The sequence below is a fragment of the Protopterus annectens genome, chromosome 2.part0, assembly GCF_019279795.1.
Source record: "Protopterus annectens isolate FY-2018-M chromosome 2.part0, PAN1.0, whole genome shotgun sequence".
Taxonomy (NCBI): Eukaryota; Metazoa; Chordata; order Ceratodontiformes; family Protopteridae; genus Protopterus; species Protopterus annectens.
Window position 1 is genome coordinate 9,068,914 of NC_056728.1, and position 13,745 is coordinate 9,082,658.

At 34.8% G+C, this 13,745-nt stretch overlaps 1 protein-coding gene across 2 annotated transcripts in view; it reads left to right on the forward strand.

Annotated features, from left to right (window-relative positions):
- The first annotated feature begins 7,266 nt into the window (after positions 1-7,266).
- The window catches only part of LOC122792918 (prokineticin receptor 1-like), a 74,558-nt gene continuing 68,079 nt past the window's right edge, over positions 7,267-13,745 (forward strand). The window contains exon 1 of one of the 2 annotated variants that reach the window (XM_044060485.1): positions 7,267-7,704. The gene's annotated coding sequence lies outside the window, so the exon portion shown is untranslated. The remainder of the gene's footprint in view (positions 7,705-13,745) is intronic. The other variant, XM_044060484.1, reaches the window with a different exon arrangement.

Consider the following 13,745-nt stretch of genomic DNA (forward strand, 5'->3'; position numbering starts at 1 on the left):
ACAGAGGAGGCAAGTTATGACAGATGCATTTTCTACTGGTGAGGTAAGTTATGTGAAATGTATTTCTACTGGTGAGGTAAGTTAAGTCAAATGCATGTCTACTGATGAGGTAAGTTTTGTCAGATGTATTTTCTACTGATGAAGTAAGTTATGTCAAATGTATGCCTACTGAGGAGGTAAGTTATGTCAAATGTGTGTCTATTGCTGAGGTACGTTATGTGAAATGTATGTGTACTGCTGAGGTAAGTTATGTGAAATGTATGTCTACTGATTGGGTAACTTATGTGAAATGTATGTCTACTAATGAGGTAAGTTATGTCAGATGTATTTTCTACTGATGAGGTAAGTTATGTCAAATGTATGCCTACTAATGAGGTTAAGTTTTGTCAAATGTATGTCTACTGCTGAAGTAAGGTGTGTCAAATGTATGTCTACTGATGAGGTAAGTTATGTCAAAGGTATGTCTAGTGATGAGGTAAGTTATGTCAAATGTTTGTCTACTGCTGACGCACGTTAAATGAAATGTATGTCTACTGCTGAGATAAGCTATGTCAAATGTATGTCTACTGCTGAGGTAAGTTATTTCACATGTATGTCTACTGAGGAGGTATGTTATGTCAAATGCATTTTCTACTGATGAGGTAAGTTATGTCAAATGTATGTCTACTGCTGAGGTAAATTATGTCAAATGTATGTCTACTGAGGAGGTAAGTTATGCAGATGTATTTTCTACTGGTTAGGTAAGTTATGTCAAATGTATGTCTACTGCTGAGGTAAGTTATGTCAGATGAATTTTCTACTGATGAGGTAAGTTATGTCAAATGTATGTCTATTGCTGAGGTAGGTTATGTCAAATGTATGTCTACTGCTGAGGTAAGTTATATGAAATGTATGTCTACTGCTGAGGTAAGTTATGTCAAATGTATGTCTACTGCTGAGGTAAGTTATGTCAAATGTATGTCTACTGCTGACGTAAGTTACGCCAAATGTATGTCTACTGATGAGGTAAGTTATTCCAAATGCATTTTCTACTTATGAGGTAAGTTATGTCAAATGTATGTTTACTGCTGAGGTAAGTTGGATGAAATGTATGTCTACTGCTGAGGTAAGTTATCTCAAATGTCTACTAATGAGTTAAGTTATGTCAAATGTATGCCCACTGCTGGGGTACGTTATGACAAATGTATGTCCACTGACGAGGTAAGTTATGTCAAATGTATGTCTACTGCTGGGTTAAGTTATGCCAACTGTTTGTCTACTGATGAGGTAAATTATGTCAAATGTATGTCTACTGAGGAGGTAAGTTATGTCAAATGTGTTTTCTACTGATGAGGTAAGTTATTTCAAATGTATGTCTAATGCTGAGGTAGGTTATGTCAAATGTATGTCTACTGAGGCGGTAAGTTATGTCAGATGTATGTCTACTGCTGAGGTAAGTTATACTAAATGTATGTCTACTGCTGAGGTAAATTATGTCAAATGTATGTCTACTGCTGAGGTAAGTTATGTTAGATGTATGTTCTTGGCTGAGGTAAGTTATGTCAGATATATGTCTGCTGATGAAGTACATTTCGTCAGTTGTATGTCTAGAAGGTAAGGTAAGTTATGTTAGATGTATTTTCAACTGATGAAGTAAGTTATGTCAAATGTATGTCTACTGCTTAGGTAAGTTATATTATATCTATGTCTACTGTTGAGGTAAGTTATGTCAGATGTATGTCTACTGCTGAGGTAATGTATGTCAGATATATGTCTACTGATGAGGTAAGTTATGTCAAATGTATGTCTACTGAGGAGGTAAGTTTTGCAAATGTAGGTCTACTGCTGAGGTAAGTTATATGAAATGTATGTCTACTTCTGAGGTAAGTTATGTCAAATGCCTACTGATGAGGTAAGTTATGTCAAATGTATGTATACTGCTGGGGTAATTTATGTCAAATGTATGTCCGCTGATGAGGTAAGTTATGTCAAATGTATGTCTACTGCTGAGGTAAGTTATGTCTACTGTATGTCTATTGCTGAGGTAAGTTATTTCAAATGTATGTCTACTGAGGCAGTAAGTTATGTCAGAAGTATTTTCTACTGCTGAGGTAAGTTATGTCAAATGTTTGTCTACTATTGAGGTAAGTTATGTCAGATGTATGTCTACTGAGGAGGTAAGTTATGTCAGATGTATGTCTACTGAGGAGGTAAGTTATGTCAGATGTATGTCTACTGCTGAGGTAAGTTATATCAGATGTGTTTCTACTGAGGAGGTAAGATATGTCAGATATATGTATATGTTTGAGGCAAGTTATGTCAAATGTATGTCTACTGATGAGGTTCATTATGTCAAATGTATATCTACTGAGGAGGTAAGTTATGCCAGATGTATATCTATGGTTGAGGTAAGCTATGTGAAATGTATGTCTACTGCTGAAGTAAGTTATGTCAGATGTACCATTGAGCAGGAACCCCTATATTGCATAAGGCTGAAATTATTTTTTTTGATACTGTTGTGTAAGAGTAAGATGCTACTACATCAATTATTTTTACTTTCGTTACTATTGGCTTAAATAATATTTTTTATCTCACTGGAATGCACATGTATGTATACTTTTTGTACTGGCTTCAACATGTAAGAATGGTGTGCCTTTCAAAAAAAATAAAGTAAGTGAAAAGTTGAAAGCATTCCTTTGTGTTCTTTACTGACAAAAGCTTGTGAAATTGAATGAATATGGACCGGTAACAAATGACAAGATGAGAGTGACTAGACATTTTGAGGGTGATGTGAGAGCAAGAATAGAAGAGAAGTGATGACCGAAGGAGGATGTCTAAAATGGGGGGACAAGTAGAATGGTTTGTGGCAGTGCGGCTGAAAGAGGGGTAGTTGCTGAGAACACTGATAGGAATGTATCTTTGCCATCTTCTAATGCACAAGGTATACATTAGTAAGAGTTTTCAGTCAATGAATTCTGCAGAGTCACCTTGTAAGTAGGAGAAACTACAGTATGATAAAGCTCACTGCAATCTGAACTAGCAAACGTTTAATATACAGATATATCCTGCAGCATCATATAGAGCTAGGGTGGGCAGTACAACTTTATAAAGTCTGGAACAATAAATAACATATTTTCCTGAGTACACTCAGAGTCAGTACAACTGTGGTGATACATATTTTCCTGAGTACACTCAGTGTCAGTACGACTGTTTTGATACATATTTTCCTGAGTACACTCAGGGTCAGTACGACTGTGGTGATACATATTTTCCTGTGTACACTCAGAGTCAGTATGACTGTGGTGATACATATTTTCCTGTGTACACTCAGAGTCAGTATGACTGTGGTGATACATATTTTCCTGAGTACACGCAGTGTCAGTACGACTGTTTTGATACATATTTTCCTGAGTACACTCAGGGTCAGTACGACTGTGGTGATACATATTTTCCTGAGTAGACTCAGAACCAGTACAACTGTGGTGATACATATTTTCCTGAGCACAGTCAGAGTCAGTACAACTGTAGTGATACATCCTACCATTATTACTAAGAGTGCTGCCCAGTTTTGTGCCAAAAGAAAAAGAAGGCCACAGATACAAAGATCTTTTAGACAGCAAATATTTTAGCTAAGCAATATGAAGCACCTCTGGCGAGGAAGTGCACAGCTTCCTTACACATGTTAGATGTGAAATTGCTCAAGCATCAACAGCCCACAGAAAATAAAGATGAACGACATAACACCAAATGCTTTTTCCCATTCCAATGGAAATCATTGCTGTTGTGGTTTATAACTGAGCACCCGCAATTTCTAATTATGCATAAACAATGTTTTGCTTCTTTAGGGAGATTTCTTCCTTCTTCCAGTTGGTGTGACCATGGAGTTGGTATATGTACAAAATGAGACCACAATAAATCATTTCAAAACTTTTCACACCTATAATATGACCTATAACCTGCACAATTCAATTGAAAACAAACAAATCTGTTAGGGGAAAAATAGAAAAAATAAAAAATGCACAATAAGTTGGTTGCATAAGTGTGCACATCCTTAAACTAATACTCTGTTGAAGCACCTTTTGCTTTAATTACAGCATTCAGTTTTCTTGGGTACACACCTGACATCAATTAAAGAGACTCTGATTAACCCCAAATAAAGTTCAGCTGTCCTAGTAGGATTTTCCTGACATTTACTCAGTTGCCTACTACAGCAAAAACCATGGTTCGCAGAGACCTTACAAAGCATCAAAGGGATCTCATTGTTGAAAGGTATCAGTAAGGGGAAGGGTACAAAAAAAAATCCACAGCATTGGATATACCATGGAACACACTGAAGACAGTCATCAAAAAGTGGAGAAAATATGGGACAACAGTGACATTGTAAAGAACTGGACGTCCCTCCAAAATTGATGAAAAGACAAGACAAAAACTGGTCAGGGAGGCTGCCAAGACACCTACAGCAACACTGAAGGAGCTGCAGGAATTTCTGGCAAGTACTGGTTGTGTAGTACATGTGACAACAATCTTCTGTATTCTCCATATGTCTTGCCTATGGGGTAGGGTTGCAAGATGTAAACCTTTTCTTACACAGAAAAATTTCCAGGCCCAGCTAAAATTGCAAAACAATACAGCAGGTCCCCCACAAGCATGTGGGAAAATGTGTTATGGTCTGATGAGACCATGGTTGAACTTTTTGGCCACAATTACAAAAGGTACATTTGGCACAAAAACAACACTTCTCATCACCAAAAGAACATCACCCTCACGTTGAAGCCTGGTGGTGGCAGTATCAGGCTTTAGGGTTGTTTTTCTTCAGCTGGAACTGGAGCTTTAGTCAAGGTGAAGGGAATTATGAACAGTTCCAAATACCACTCACTTTTGGTCCAAAACCTTCAGGCATCTACTAGAAAGCTGAAGGGGAAGAGGAATTTTACATTTCAATATGACAAGGACCCCAAGCATACATCCAAATCAACCAAAAGAATGGCTTCATCAGAAGAAAATTAAAGTTTTGGAATGGCCCAGCCAGAGCCCAGACCTAAATCCAATAGAAAATCTGTGGGGTGACCTGAAGAGGGCTGTGCACAAGAGATGCCCTCACAATATAACAGAATTAGAGTGCTTTTGCAAGGAAGAGTGGCCAAATATTGTTAAGTCAAGATGTACCATGCTGATAGACCCCTATCCAAGAAGACAGAATGCTGTAATTAAATCAAAAGGTGCTTCAACAAAGTATTAGTTTAAGGGTGTGTACACTTATGCAACCAGCTTATTGTACGTAACAGATTTATTTGTTTTTCAGTGGAATTATACAGGTTATAGGTTACATTAAAGGTGGGAAAAGTTTTGACATTATTTATTGTGGTCTCATTTTTCTATATCCCAAAAACCTGGCATTTTAACAGGGGTGTGTACACTTGTTATATCCACTGTAAGTTTGGTAGTGTTGGTGACCCCACATCAAAAAGGTGCAGGTGTCTTGCCCCCTTCATAAAACAAGAAAAACAGAGTTTTTAACCCTTTTGGATCTTGGGCATTTTTTTTCTTTTGTTCTTTTGGAATGTTGACTTTCATGAAGTGAATGTTTCATAGTATAACTGAGATGCACTGGAGGTTTATTCACTGAACAGTTTCTTTCAAAAGAAAATATCCTTAGTTTGTGCACATAGTATAGTATGTAATTGTTTCATTCACCTTCATCATCACCTTGTGTCTCCATACTCCACAGTCTCTTTAAATTCCATACAATTAAAAAAATGAAAGCCATTGAATATGAACAATTGTGCACATCAATATTCACATACATTGAAAACAATACAAGAAAATAAAACAGAGCTGGCTGCCACTGTCCAGCAACTGGCATAAGGGTTAAGGCTGTGACCTATAGTCCTTGTGGTACAGGGTTTGATTCTTACACTTCTCATTTACCTACTGTATCAGCTTGAGAATGTTGCTTAGCCAGGCAGTGTTTAGGGGTAATTAGGAGTTTGAGTTAGGCTCCATTATAGTTTCCTGCACTGCATATCTAGTAAATACCTATAGAAAGTGCTGAGCTATACAACCAACAAATTTTGCAGGAGGTTATGCCTTTCCTGCATTTCACTTCATCTTATGCATATATTTTAACTTGCACAGCTGTGGAGAAGTCAAGAACTTTAGAAACTGTGTTATTCCATAATCTGTCATCCCTGCACTTTGACAGGGAAGTGCTTCACAACAACTATTTTCAGCCCAAATACCTTATTCCACCAGGATTTGTCAAAGGCGACTTCATTAAAATTGCATGTTCCCTAAACATACAGTGTCATGATTCATTTTTCATCCTTTTTCCTCCCTTTGGCTATCATATTACTTTCCTGGTGCAATCCCTTATCTGTGATTATCATTCTTACTTAGTGGGATCCATAGTCGGGGAGTCAGCAGATACCACGAATAATAAAGAATGTTCATGAATATAACCCATCATAAGCTAAGAAGCCTTACTCATACCACAAAAGGAACAGCGATGCAACTAAATGTTCTGAAATTTCTTGTGTCTGGTACACAACTTAATTATTTATTGAGATGTTATAATCTGATCAGATTTCTGTTTGCAAAAGTTGTTGTTAGAGATTACTTATCAATATGTTATTACTAGATTCACAGGCTCAGGCTTACCACACATTTTTTATGCTTTTCACTCTGAACAGCTATTTGTAACACCACAGATCATATGTAAACCTACACAGAGATGATAAATATCTAAATAAATAGATAAATAAATAAATAAATAAATTACATGACATTTCTCAAAAGAAAATTATTTATTAAAGGAGTTTTCTTAGTGTAGCCTCAATGTGTACTATTTTAGGGCAACAAAAATCAGCCTTAAGTGCAGGTGAGAAATTGCCTGGTCATTTGGATCTGTGCTACATTATAAATGACATTATTGCACAGTCATTGGTCAGTGGTCATAACGTGGTATCAGACTGCCATTAGCCAAAGGGAGCTATGTAAGACCCTCCTCTTTCCCTTCATCTTCTCAATCAAATTAATTGTTACAGATTGGCCACAGCTGGGGAACAACAATGTGATGAGAAAAAATGTAAACTGTAATAAAACTGACGGATATAATTATCTCATTTCTCTTTTTCAAGAAGACCATAACTTGATAACCAAGATCAAAACACAGAACAATTAGATTAGATCACACATATATGGAAAAAGGAAATTTAGCAAGTAATGCACAAAAATTGTGATCTTTAATTCTCCCACATATTGCATCTATCACTGGAAACTGAATGCATCCCTTTAAAGCCAGCATTACTTTCTCTTGCATTTTAACAGTCAATTGATACTCTGTATCACATACACATTGCTGTTGTCTGTATACCGAGTTAGAGAAAGAGAAAGAGAGAGAGAGAAAGAGAGGCAGCAAGAGACATCTAGTGGTACTGGCAGGTTGCAAACCAGACTCAGCAACAGGAGATGAGACAGGCAGTGGGAGTTATCACTGGATACAGTGTAGCACTACTGCATTCTTTTACTGTAACAAAAAAACTTGCTGATCATTTAGGAATAACAGAATGAGGGAAACTTTCAACAAAACGGCTATCAGAGCACATAAGACAGGAGGAGGAAACAAGGATGGTCATGTGCTTCATTTTTATCAGTTTTCAGAACAATACCCATAGTTACAGAGCATTCTGAATGCCCACTTCGAATCAACATACTGAAGGACATAAGGTACAGTAAGTAACATAATAACATATTTTTGTCTTTGTATAGGAATATAATACAAAAGCAAATATTGTTTCTAACAATGAATTTCTTAATAGTGATTAAAGGCAGTTTTTTTCTCTTAAAATGTATATCATACTTTCATCTGGATGCAGACTTACAAAAGAAAATGTTTGATGTACCTATAAATGTTAGAGCATATTTGGGACATCTTAATATGAATAAATACATGGTATACAACAAGTAGAAGGCTAGTCATTTAGCACCACTCATTGTACAAATCACTTTTTTAATTAATTTTAATTAAAATGCAATAGTTTTTCCATAACAAAAGAGATGGAAGCAAATAAAATAGCAATCAAATGTGTTTGGGATTTTAAGAATAGAGTTATAAAATACAGTGATAATTTGTGAATGGATATGCATGCAAAGTGATAGTGTTTCTAAATTAGTTAACTGTAGCTTTCAGTTATTATTTATAAAGTCAGAAGGATATATGACATATTAAAATTAATAAAGTATATGTATACGCGTGTGTGTGTGTGTGTGTGTGTGTGTGTGTGTGTGTGAATATATATATATATATATATATATATATATATATATATATATATAATAGCTAGATAGAGAGATAAATAGATAAATGCAGTGAGTAAGTTTGACATAATGATCATAGGCACAAGGTACAGAGTTTGATTTTCACCTTGGCTTATTGACTATGCATAAAATGGCCCTTCAGGGCAGTTTGACTAGTATTTACCTATGAACCTTGATATACATATACAGATATATATATATATATATATATATATATATATATATATATATATATATATATATACACGTATATATGTTACAAATGCACATCACAAAAACACATATCTCTATCTATATGTATAAACATGTATCTAAATATTTATCTTACATTTGAAAGAATACTTAGTGTCCATTGATATCACTGTCATTTTAGGAAAACATAGAAAGTATAACTAAGAGTTCAAGCCTTATGTATGCAAAAATGTGAAGTTGCAGCCTGCAATGTAAATAACTTTACATTAATAAATGAATAATTAATTATAGAAGGAGATGTTTATGTACTAAAGGGAATCTATTCAGAATAGAGTATGGCTGTTTATTTACATGATATGTTTTACAGAACATCTTTATGGCCTTTGTTCAAATATATGGAAAAAACTGTATGTTTCTTAATATGTTATGTCAGAAGAACTTTAATAAGCTACTATAAATGCAGGTAGGCTCAGACCTTTCTTTCATGTATTTAGGCATTTACTATTTCTGAGTATTTCATTTTATTTCCATCTCTGTATTGCTCTCTTAATCATCTAAATGGTACTTCTCTATCTCATATCTTTTTGTCTCTATGCTTTGTATTCTCCTACTGTACGTTCTTAGTTTAAACTTTCTCTCATCTCCTTTTTTCATCTTTCTCCTTCAGTGTTTGCCTTCCTTTTTGTGTTTCTCTCTTTCTCAGTGTCTCTCTTTCCCAAGCCAATTCTATTGAGTGCAGATTTCGCCATGTGTCTGCTTAATGCAGTTTCTTTTCATCCTTACTTTTTATTTTTGTAGATTTAATTAGCTTTTTCTCATCTTCACCAGACATCTTCTCATTTCTCTGTTAACATTCATATTTTTCTTTCTTATCTTATTTTTCTCCATTTCTATTTTGAATTTCTGTTTGTTGTGTCTTAATCTGCTTCATTTATTCATGCTGTCTCACTTTCTTTCTCTTTGCTGCATCTTTTATTTTTTTCATCTCCAGTCTGTCTCTGTCTTTCATTTTTCCCTCAGCCCTTTTATCTTATTTTGTAATTTTTGGCATAATGTCTTTCATTTTTCCCTCAGCCCTTTTATCTTATTTTGTAATTTTTAGTATAATGCAACACATTCTGCATGAGAACAATAAGGTACAGACATGAGTTTGTTAAGAAGAAATCCAGGTTGGGTAAAATTTACAGAATAAAAAAATATGTAACAATCAGGCTTAGCTGAATGGTGGGAAGAACTTACCAGTCTATCTAACTATGCAAGATAAAAAAAGGAGATATGATGCAGTAAAACAGTCCAGACAAAATAATAATATTCCAACACTTTTCTGATGATTTGTTAAACCATATCCATGTTTTTGGAGGCAGAAGTAGAAAAAATGCCCAAATGTAAATAAAAAGGTGTTTATATAATATTACCTGTCTCTCTTATTGTGGGATAGTCTTGATAATGGACAGTTAACTTTTTATATGAGAAAAGAAAGTAACGACTAATTTGATATATTTTCATAATTTTGTAGTAAAAACATCATGTTCTCTTATGCATTGCAGCATGCTCATACCTTTTGTCTAAGCATTTAACGCTGATATATACTAGCAGCAACAACTAAAATTCTGTAGTACTCACAAATCTGATGTTGAAGCAAGAGGAATTCCTTTAAACTGCCCAAGCCTGTGCACTACCCACAAAAACCTCAGTTTTCATTGAGAAATACATTACAGTGAGCATCTGACAGCTTAGATCTAAGGTAAATATCTGCTTCAGTTAACTCATCCTTCCAATTGCATTAACTCTGTCAACACTTACAGATATAAACCTGTTACTCTAAGTAATATGTTTAGTGTGCTGTTGTTAGATAATTTACTTTGCATAGGCTTCCATCAATGTCCACAGTTTCCTTTACCAGAATGGTTCCCAGTATGCAGAGTTTTTATGTTGCAGTTTACTTTTTCTGGAGTATGTCAGATTCAAGAAGAATTCCACTATGTAATAATGTCACATCCAAGGAGAGCTCTGTTGTCAGACACACATATGTGACTGCATATTTATATGAATGAATCAGCACACACACACACACACACACACACACACACACACACACACACACACACACACACACACACACACACCATTTATCCTTAAGATGATGGTGTAACAAATGTATACATCTCTTTTCAAGATTAACCTGTTTTTATTCATGTACCTCCTGTGTACCTCAGCAAAATATTTTTTGTCATTATGTACAAATCACCAACTTCCTAACTAGTTAGAAATACTACTCTTAGCCTATCTCAGCATCAGTTAAGAAAAAAGAACATACACACTGCATGTGTTAAAACTAACAATAATCTCCCATATAAAACAACTGTTTTACTTAAATCACCAACCTAGAAAACAATTCTAAGTTCCCTAAAACTAATAAAAATAAAACAAAAATGAAAACACAATCACTTATTTAGAAAATGGTATTACCAGTAAATTTGAAGCAGTTATGAATTTCTAAATTAAATAACACTAAACTATTTAAAAAGCATAATTAAGCAACAAACATGTTAACATAGCCATTATACTGCTAACAATAATAAAATTTCCTGACATTATTAAAACGATTATTTGAAAATACATCAGAATTAGAGTAAAAGAACACCCACTAGACAGCAATTCATAAAAAAAGGTTTGAAACCTTTATAAATCTGTTTTCAGATGGCAATGTACCCAAATAGCATAATTATTGCATCCCATTGAAATGAATGAATGAGAATGTTGTTGTATCTTTCGACTTTTCCCAGTTAGGGGTCGCCACAGCGGAACTCCGGTCCGCTAATGATTGGCAGTAGATTTTTACGTGCTGGCTTGCCAGGCCTAACGCACAACCTTCAACTTTAAATTACAAAAAAGGAAAGAAAAAAATGATAAATAACATGTGGGGTAGCTGGTACGATTTTAGGGCTTGCAGCTTAAACAAGCTATTTTATGTATTACACTCCAGTGTGTATGTGTGTATTTATGTGTGTGTGTGTGTGTGTGTGTGTGTGTGTGTGTGTGTGTGTGTGTGTGTGTGACGCAGTGTGTGTGCGTGTGTGTGTCTAAGTGCTTATTTGATCTACTGACATCAATTTCATGGAGTGTTAACAAAAAGTCAGAAATGCAGCATTGTATTACTGAAGCAATCATGCATGCAATGGACTTTAATCAAAGAAAATAAAAATTGAGATGCACTTAGAAATCATAGCACTTCTCTGAAAAGTCTTGCAGTCTTGTGGGATTAATCTGTATAGTGCTTTTAAAATTTCTATTAACAATGTATAATTTGATGGATTCTTTCTATCTCATAAATGACAGTAAAGCTAAGACGTATTCCCTGAAGCAGAGACAGTGACCACTGAAGCTATAATATCTTGTGTTTGCAGTTGTTTATTTTTCCTAGAAGCATCATTATATAGTTTCATTGCCAGAAGATTTACTTGCCTTGTGAAATATACAGCGGCATCCATTTGTCTTGCTTACAGGTGAAATGCTGATGAAATAACCTTTATCTTTCAATAAATTTCTCTTGATTTTTACCAGAAATAAAAAAGAAAGAATTGTAAATTACCTCTGAACGTAGCTGCTCAGTCATACATACCTCAGGAATTAATAAGAATAATACTATTGCTGAAACAGGTCTGTCCTATTCAGATGACCATTTCCTTCTTTCAAACTTCTTCTATGTTTTACCTTGTATTTCTTTACAAAAATATTGAATATTCTCTTTTTCAATAATATTGTATATGAAATTGGGAGTACATTATTACTTTTCAAAATTGTTTTTGATTGGTACTATTCAGCATTTTATGGGATACTTTCTAAAAACTAAGAATATTTAACTTATTTCAAGACAGATGCTGGGTGTCATTTAGACAAAGAAGATCCTGTATCATTAAACTGTGTTTTAATCTTATAGTTACTAGAGATTTCATGTCAAATATATTCAAGCAATGCTTGCACTTTTTATGACAGTCCAAAACAGAATAAGCAGTTAAAGGTGTTTATAATCTGTGGATGCTCTTAACATCAATACCAGTGAAAGTGCTAAGTAATGAATGGGAATTATTAACTCTGATAAAATGACATCTTATGCTATGCATACTATGAGTTTAGAAAGGGTTGAAGTATATTTCCTGCTCACTACAGAGCTATAATATTTACATTCTCATAAATGGATTAGAGTATCTTGGCAGGTATGTATCTGTCAACCTTAAAGAAGATTTGATTTAGTAGAAAACTCCTAAGTAATCCAAGTGGTCTCATTTTAGGCTCCTCAGAAAATCCAATATATGGCTTGATAAACTATCTTTATTCCATGTTTATAGTGGTGTAAGTGGGTTAGACTTTCTTCATCCAGGTAAGTCAGTAATGAGAGGCTTCCAAGCGTCAGTACTTGGTATAATCTTTTTCTCTTTATTTGCAAACTATATAATATGAGAATTCCATAAACTTAACTTAGTATATTACTGAGCTAACCTGCTTACACTTAAATCAAATAGAACATATAACATAATACCAATAGAACCACAAAATAACTTCCATAAAATTATCAGATTTCTCTCCAAGACCAGAATCACAGTTAACTTACTTAAGGCTAAATCAGTGGTTTGCTACCATTCAAAGGCTCAATTAAAAAAATATGTGTGTGTGTGTGTATATATAATAATTAGTTAATCGACAGCCCACTCCATCAAAACCAACTTCACCAACACAGCAGAACATCGACAACAGGAGAGCCGACGTTTCCACATGGTAAGTAACCATTTGGCCATCAACCTGAACTTTCCCCTTTACCCCCGCGGCAGTGCATTCTCGGAGCTGGAATATTTATGAAGGGGGGTGTGGGGGTGGTGTAGCTCCCCACATCGGTGGGTTTGTTTTACTGGTAGTTGTTGAATTCGGGCTTGGCCAAATGGTTATTTACCATGTGGGAAACATCGGCTCTCCCGTTGTTGATGTTCTGCCATGATCAGAAAGTTGAACTTCATATGGTTGGGACCATATGATTGATTTTCTGAAAAGTCAAATGACAGAAAACAAAAAAAAAATCTGTTTTTTGCATATTTTATATAGTAATGCTGAGATCACACTACAGTGGAAAAAATGGCAAATTCCCTGGTCTTCACTGTACTGTGATTTCCATTCAAAAGCTTAGACATTTGGAAAGTCAATCATTTGGTCTTGACTGGATGAAGTTTGACTTTCTGTTGAGTCGATCCTCTGAATGCGACCTA